This window comes from Choloepus didactylus, chromosome 10 (assembly GCF_015220235.1).
Source record: "Choloepus didactylus isolate mChoDid1 chromosome 10, mChoDid1.pri, whole genome shotgun sequence".
In the NCBI taxonomy this organism is placed as follows: Eukaryota; Metazoa; Chordata; class Mammalia; order Pilosa; family Megalonychidae; genus Choloepus; species Choloepus didactylus.
In genome coordinates, this window is record NC_051316.1 from 72,791,663 (window position 1) to 72,800,421 (window position 8,759).

At 35.5% G+C, this 8,759-nt stretch overlaps 1 pseudogene; it reads right to left on the minus strand.

Annotated features, from left to right (window-relative positions):
- Window positions 1-205: 205 nt before the first annotated feature.
- Window positions 206-8,370, minus strand: LOC119545228 (annotated as a pseudogene).
- Between the last annotated feature and the right edge of the window lie 389 nt (window positions 8,371-8,759).

Sequence of the window (8,759 nt, forward strand, 5' to 3'; positions counted from 1 at the left end):
TTTTTTTTTTTTTAGTTTAGCACCATTTATTAAGTGATCTCAGCTGTCATCGTAGCGGCTGCGTATCAACCTGTTCTTAAAACATAAAATGCTCTTCCAAGTCCTCTTGTCCAGGATGGAAGGACCTTCCAGGTAGCACACCGACAAAACAAGAGACTCCGATGATACCAGCTTCAATGATGGTGCCATCCAGAAAGGGAAAGGGTCATGGCACATTCAACCGCGACTTCCAGGGGTTTTGAAAAAGGAGCCTTTGGGGCCCAGGCTGCCTGGCATGTTGATACTGTTGGTGTGGGTTTTGTATTCCATAATGGTGTTGGGAGGTAGGTTAAGCACCCGTCGAAGCATGTCCCGGATTCAGGCTGTGGTTGCTTGGTCGCTGGCTGTCTTATTCCATATCAAAATAATGTCCTGAAACCAGACAGAGACCACAGCCCCAGAGATCTCCTCCCCAACCATGAACTGCTCCCCCAACATGGCCAGGATGAGATTCTCCTAGCAACGGGATGCAAAGCCCTTCCTCAGCTGAATAATCCACTTGCCACCCTTTTTATTTGCATCATCCTCCCACATGGGCTTAATGCCTTCTTTGAAGAGATGGAAGTCACTGTGGCCAGTCAAGTCCCCGGGATGCACCATGTGGCTGTAAAACCTCCAGAACTGCTCCAGAGAGGCAAACGTGCTGAACTGCTTGATATTCTGTTCATAGCTCTGGGAGCTGGTGGGACGGCCGGGGGTTCTCCGGGAGTACTGGAAAGTGTAGTTGTACTGCAGCGGATGCTCTGCTGGTCTGGGACAACAGCTTTCCTCTTGCTGCTGCTCTGACTCTTGTCTTATTCCATTTTTTCCTTCTCACCATCTTTCTGTGTGCTGTTTTCTTTATTCTGATCATGGTCCCCAATGTCGTCATCTTTCAAGGCATCAAACTTGTTCATCCTCTCTCCGCCGCTGCCACCACTGCCTCACGGAGTCTCCCCTTTCATTCTTAATAATTGTTATTTGTGTTCTCTTTCATTTTCTTGGTCTGTATGGCTAGAAGAACACAATTTTTTTTCCAAAGACTAGTGAAACCAGCTTGTGCTTACATTGATTTTCTCTGTTGTTTTTCCAGTTTCATTGATTTTTGCTCTTACCTTTATTATTTTCTTCCTTCTGCTTGCTTTGTGTATAATTTACTTTTCTTTTTTTAGTTTCTTAAGGTAAATTCTTAGATCATTGATTTTCAAACCTTCCTTCTTTTCCAGTATAAGCATTACACACTATAAATTCCCCTCTAAAAACTGCTTTAGCTGTATCTCACAAATTTTGACATGTTGATTTTCATTTTTATTTTATTTAAAATATTTTTTAGTTTCCTCTTTTACTTATGGGTTATTTGGAAGTATGTTGTTTACTTGCCAGATATTTTTGGATGTTCTGGATATATTTCTGTTCTTGATTTCTGGTGTAATTCCATTATAGTTGGAGAAGATACTCTGTATGATTTTAATTGTTTTTAATTTCTTGTTTTATTTTATGTCCTAGAATGTGGTATATCTTAGTGTATGATCCATATGCCCTTGAAAAGAATGACTAATTGGTCATAGTTGTGTGGGCTGTCCTAATGTCATTTAGGTTAAGATGATTGATTGTGTTCAAGTCTTCTGTATTCTTACTGATTTTCTTTCCACCTGTTCTATTGATATTTGAGAGAAGAGTATTAAAGTTTCCAACAACAAATGGGTTTATCTATTTCTCCTTTCAATTCTATCAGAGTTTGCTCCTTATATTTTGATGCTCTATTATTAGGTGCATGCATATTTAGGATTATTAGGTCTTCCTGGTTAATTGTTCCTCTTTGTCCTGATAATATTTTTTTTCTGAAGTCTCCTTTGTCTGATATTTATATAGCTACTACTAGCTTTCTTTTGTTAGTGCTTGCATGGTGTGTACCCTCCCATCCTTTTGTTTGCAAAATATCTGTTTTTGTTTTATCTAGCCATTTATCTAATATGAAACTCTCAGTCTTTAAATTGTCATGTTTTTACATTCTATGTAGCTATTCATATTTTTAAGTTAAAATCTACCATATTGCTAGTTGTTTTTTAATTTGTTTCATCTGTTATTTGACTCTTCTCTTTTTCTGCCATCTTTTGTATTTTTTAATGATGACTCCATTTTATCTACACTATTGATTTATTGTTTGTATCTCTTAAAATATTTTTCGTATTTGTTCTGGGTTTACCTTTCTAATTACTCTCATTCTACCTTCACATAATATTATACTGCTTCTGATTGAGTAAGAGGATCTTATAATATAATACTTCCAATTCCTCCCTCCCATCCTTGAGGATATTGTTGTACTTTTAATTTCATATTTTCTATAAATGCAATCAATTGCCACTATTTTTTGATTTGGCATCAATTATATTTTAGGAGACTTAAAATTAACTTAAAATAATTTTTAGCATTATTCCTTTTTAATTTTTCTGTCTGACATATTCCTTGTGCCTCAAGAACTTCCTTTAACATTTCTTGTAGTGCAAGTATGCTGGTAATGATTGTTATCAGTTTTTGTTTGTCTGAAGAAGTTTATATTTTGCCTTCATTGTTGAAAGATTTTTTCAATGGAAAAAAATTCTGGTTGACATTCTTTTTCTTCAGTAATTATATCACTTCATGGCCTTCTGACTTGCATAAGTTTTGACAAAATACTACTGTAATTTTTGGTTTCTTTCATTAATTTTAGATTTTCCTAGGCCATTATTTCTTCAGTTGTTTCTTCTGAACAATTATTCTCTCTTTTCCTTATGGGATTCCAACTACATGTTTGTTGAACTATTTCTTTTTATTGTCCCACAACTCTTGGATGTTCTGTTTTATTATTTTTTTCTTCCATTCTCCTTTTTTTGTTTCATTTTGGATCATTTCTGTTGACCTTTCTTTAAGTTAATCAATTCTTTCCTTAGCTGGTTTGAGTCTGCTGATGAGTTTGTCAATGATATCCTTTATTTCTGTTACTTTTTAATTTCTACAATTTTGATTTGATTTTGTCTTATAGTTTTGATCTCTCTGTTGAAATTCTCCATTTGTTCATGCAGTTTGTCCACTTTTTCCAGTAGAAACTTTAACATATTAATCACAGTTATATTAAATTCCCTGTCTGATCATTACAACATCTGTTTCATGCCTGAGTCTGATTCTATTATTGTTTTACTCGTGACATTGTTTTATCCTTTCTCCCACTTCTTCTTTGTGTGTTTTGTAACTTTGGTTTGAAAATTGGACTTATTATGTAGGAGAGATTGAGGTAAAAATTATTAATACCTGTAAGTGGGTGTGCCTCTTCTTTTCACTAGGCCTTGAATCAATCTAATCAGGTGTTGAGCTAGGTTTGTGTTTTCTTCTTGCTATTATTTCCTTAGTATTCCAAAGTTTTCAAATTCCTGTAACATTACTGGGAGCTTAGGATGAAGGTTTTGTTGCTGGAGAGTTTTCCTCAATGTACTTGTTCTATACTCACCTTTAGACTTTCTCTATGTTTGTAGATTGAATTATATACTCCAATTTAGGCACGCTTTTTTCTTATTTTTTATTGTGAACTTTAACATATATACATAACAGTGATAACTTTCAAAGTACGATTTCACAGGTTGTTAGCAAATTTCAAAGAATATCATGGGTCACAGTTCTACAACTTCAGCCATTTTCATTATTGTAAAATATAACATATATACAGACAGGTGTCAGCTCTCGATGTACAGCTCAACAAGCAGTTATATCGGTAATTTAAAAAATCGTTATGGGATACAGTTCCACAGTCTCTGTCCCTTCCCTATTATGCAATACAAGTATATACAGCACTCATCTGTTGAAGGACACTTGGATTGTTTCCATCTCTTGACAATTGTGAACAATGCCACTATGAACATCGGTGTGCAAATATCTGTTTATGTCACAGCTTTCAGATCTTCTGATTATATACCAAGAAGTGAAATTGCTGGATCATAGGGTAACTTGATATCTAGTTTTCTGAGGATCCGCCAGACTGCCTCCAGAGTGGCTGTACCTTATACAGTCCCACCAGCAATGAGTAAGATTTCCAATTTCTCTATATCCTCTCAAGCATTTGTAGTTTCCTGTTTGTTTAATGGCATAGGCATGCTCTTTGTCTTCATCCACCTTCCTGTGAGTGTGAACCTATTGTGGATAGGAACTCTTGATGCCATTTTAGTTGGAATGTGGCCCATATGAATGAGGTTGGGACTTTATTTGGATTACTGGTGTGCTTTGTAACAGGACATTCAGACATAGAGAAAGACATGGAGAAGAGCTGGAAGCAGAAAGTCAATAGGAAGCTGGGAGAGAAAGGAGAGGACATCACCATGTGATGGAAAAGCCAAGGTATGCCTACAGCCAGTGTGCTGGTTTGGATGTATTATGTCCCCCCAAATGCCATGTTCTTTAATGCAGTCTTGTGGGGGCACATGTATTAGTGTTGATTGGATTGAAATTTTTGGATTATGTTGTTTCCATGGAGATGTGACCCACCCAACTGTGGGTAATGTCTTTGATTAGATTATTTACGTGGAAGTGTGGCCCCATCCATTCAGCATGGGTCTTGATTAGTTTACTGGAGTACTTTAAAAAGAGCCACACAGGCCCAGACACTTGCTGCAGTTAAGAGAGATATTTTGGAAAATGCCATTTTGAAACACAAAGGAAGAAGAGGCCAGCCACATGCCTTCCCAGACAATGGAGGTGTTCCAGAAGCCATTGGCCATTCTTCTGTGAAGGTACCCTATTGTTGATGCCTTAGTTTGGATACTTTTATGGCCTTAAGACTGTAAATTTGTAACCAAATATCCCCCCTTTATAGAAGCCAATCGTTTCTGGTATTTTGCATAATGGCATAATTAGCAAACTGGAACAGCCAGTATCAGAACACTGTAGTCATTCAAGAGAAAGCATTGTCTTGCCAATGTCTGGATTTTTGAATTCTCCTAACCTCAAAACTGTGAGCCAATAAATTCCATTTGTTTAAGCCAAAACAAGTCCATGGTATTTGTGATAACAGCCTAGCAAATCTATGACACTCTATTAAACTTGTACCTCAGAAGGGCTCTCTTTATAAGCTCTTTCCTCTCCTTTAGCAGTAGACTGATGTTATTTTTTACTTGGTGCTTGCTATTTGGGTTGTACATGATGAAGGGTCATTCTCTGGTTTTCTAGTTTAGCGTCAGTCATAGCACATATTATGTCCCTTGTTGTCCAATGTGGAGCTTTCTGAGTGATTCAGCTTCTCTTCCAGCTGTATGGGAACTTCAGCATCATGGGTGTAGGATATATTTCTGCAGCTCATCCTTTTCTTTTTCAAAACTTCCTGACTGTTATGCAACATGTATTTTTAAAATCTGTGTAAATTTGGTCTTGGTGATATGATATTTGAGTGATCTTAATTTGAGGAAGATCTAGAAGTTGACTTTATATATCCTTTCTTTCAGAAATTATTTGCATTTACTTCTTCTGGAAGCCATGAGCCACTACCAACCTCATTTTATTTTAGCCTCTTTCTAGGATCTCCAGTTAAATTGAACAGTCTCCAGTTCATTCCCATGACCCCATAAGTAAGGCATTTGTTTATGGTTGTGTCATTGATAATGGCATATATCCATGGGATATGCTTGCCTTTTGTGTGTGCTTACCATTCACTAATCAGATTTCAGCTCATAGGAAAATTTTTTCTTCTTGGAAGTTTCTCTTACTTCTTGGGAGTCCAGCAATAAAATAAATAATATGTTTTATGTGGAATCTAGTTGTTTGGTATGTGAACCTTTCACTACATTTAGTCCATCGAAACCACAAGGAGTGAAAGTCTTCAATAGTATATTTTGTTATCATTCCATATCCACTCATATAGACCTACCTCTATCTTTCTACTGATTGCATATACTTCAATTTTAAGGATGTAACTTTTTTTTATTCATACCCTTATTTGCAGACATAAAGTCTGTTCTCAGTTATTAGCTATTCCACATGATATGCAGTGAGCCTCATTGTGCTTGATTTTTCATAAACCTGTATCAGTGTATCCTTGTAGGATATATTTCTAACAATGGAATTCCTGTTACAGGCATTTAGAAAGTCTTTAAATTTTTTTTTTATCTTTTAGAGCAGCTTTATATCTAAATAAAAATCATATAGAAGGTACAGATGTCCCAGATATCCCCCCTAAAGACCATAGTTTACATTAGGGTTTACTCATTTTGTTGTACAGTTCTGTTGTGTGTATGTGTGTGTGAGTTAACATTTATACAACATAAAATTTCTTATCTTAACCACTTTTGAGTCTAAGATTCAGTGGTGTTAATTACATTCACAATGTTGAGCTACCATCAACACCATCCATTACCAAAACTTTTCCATCACCTCAAACATTTAGAAAGTTTTTGATACATAGTTTCAGACAAATTTTTATGTTATTAGGAAATACAAAAAAGTGTTTCTAGGCTTTTATATTTTGCTAGTGTTTGCTTAGCTTTAAAATTACCTTATATTATTTCCTATTTGGTCAACCTTTTCCATTCAATGACAGTACAGTCTTGGCTATATGGAACATTGTATGAGAAAGAACTTTTTTGCAGGAATTTAGTACCTGGGTCTTAGTCTTGGGTTTACAATGTATTTGCTTTTTGACTTTGGAAAAGTTGCTTGACCTTCTTGGTTCTTTGTATCTTTCCCTATAAAATAAGGATTTTGGATTAGAAGAGGATATATTAAATTTTATTTCAAGGATGGGAAGATGAACCTGGTGGATGGTGCTTTGAAATCTATACCCCTATTTCAAGCAAAGCAGCTGGGCTTTTTTCTTTTTTAAATGACAAGTACTGAAAACTTTTATTTGGGGGAAAAGTCCTTTCTATTTAAAGTAGTTTAAAATCCCTTTGGCTAGATGGTCTCTAAAGTCCTTTCTAGTTCTAAAATTTTATGACATGATTCTGTGCAACTTTCTTAATGGCTGGATATTCCAGTGTTAAACTGCAATCATGACTCCTGATTTTTCTTTCTCTTCATTCAATGGAAAAATAAATGCATTTATTTAGATAGAAAATCACCAGAGGAGAGCTGTTTCTTCTTTCTCTCATCTGTTCTCTTAAAGTTCTTCCTCCTTTGAAACTGGGAATGTTTCAGTCTCTTCAGAGAAAGGTTAGGAATTTTTGACTTCTCTTTATAAAATCATAGACTGATTTTAAATATAGAACACCTTTTCCTTATATACTGTCTTTTTGCATTTTCTTTAGAGTATATCCATAACACGTGTTGTCATTTCTAATGAAATGATACTATCTTTATTCTTACTGATTCCAAGTCCCAGCATATCCTTCTATAGTCAGTACTGAAAGCCAGAGTAACCTTTATTTTGTCTGAGACTTACTTCTACCAAAATACAATTTCTTGTATTTCTGTGTGAAACTCCAATGACCTTAGGCACAAGAACAAAACTCCTAGTTCAGATCTCTTAATCAGGTTTTCTCAAAATAGTCACTGAGGGAAACTGACTCAATCTCCTGTGTGCCTGATAATTTCTCTCGCTATTTTTGAAATTCATTCAATCTACCTCTTTGTTAAGAGCTTCTGCACTTCTACAAGTTCTACTTTTTCCACAGCTAAAATGTAACCTTCTCCAGGAAATTTTCTCATATTAACAAGGGAGAAAAAGTTCTTTTTCTTATCACTGAAGGCAAAGTATTTGTACTTTGAATATAATAAGAAAACCATGAAACTTTATTAAAATAGTCTCTACTCAGGTTGAGTTTATAATCATTTTGCCTCCACCGAGCTGAAGTTTGGATATGCTATATCTAAAAAAGAGGTTTACTAGGGAAATAGGCATAATTAAGATTGTAGGAGATAAAAACACAGGCACAAACTCACATCCAAACACATACACAACGAATTTTGAAAAGTCTTTGTGAACTCATGTTTATAACTTGAATTAGAATCTGTTAATGTTTTGAATTCAATGAATGGGTACTTTAAAATAATCAAATATGTCTAAGACTATTTCAGTATATTATCTGTAATTCAGTGATGCTTTACCATTCTATAGTTTATTCACTAGTGAAAAATTTACCTTACTGTAGTGAATGCTGTAATGTACATCCCAGATATAAGATGAGAGCTGTGTCCCTCTGTGAGAATTAACCTCAGGTAATGAGCATCATCTTACATAGGTCACAGCCTATTTGGGAGGGCAACCTCCATCCATTGCCTGCCGTAGTTGAAGTATAAAGGCTTCATTCTATTGCCTTAACTTGGGGCAACTCTGAGGGGCCATCTCACTTCCAGAGCTCCCTGTAGGGTTGGCTGAGGTGGTGGTCGTGATGGCATGGCTCCTCAACTTCTCCCTCTACCTATCTGCTTCCTTCAGTCCCTCACAGGCTTTGTTTCTGCAGGTACTCTTCAATAAAACCCCCCATACTTAACCTTGACTTATATCTCTCACCTTTGCTATAACTATGAAAACTTGATAAAATTAATATTTGAATATTATCTAAATTTTAAAAATTATTTATTCAATAATTTGAATATTTCAATAGTTAAATAATTATTACTATTTCCCAGGCATAGTGTTAAGAAGTTCAGATTCATTACCCATCTAATTCTTTGAACAATCATATGAGGTGGGAATTATTGTTATTATCTCTATTTGACAAATGAGGACACTTACCTCTTAGGGGTTACATAATTTGTGCAAGTCATATAGTTACTAGGTGGTA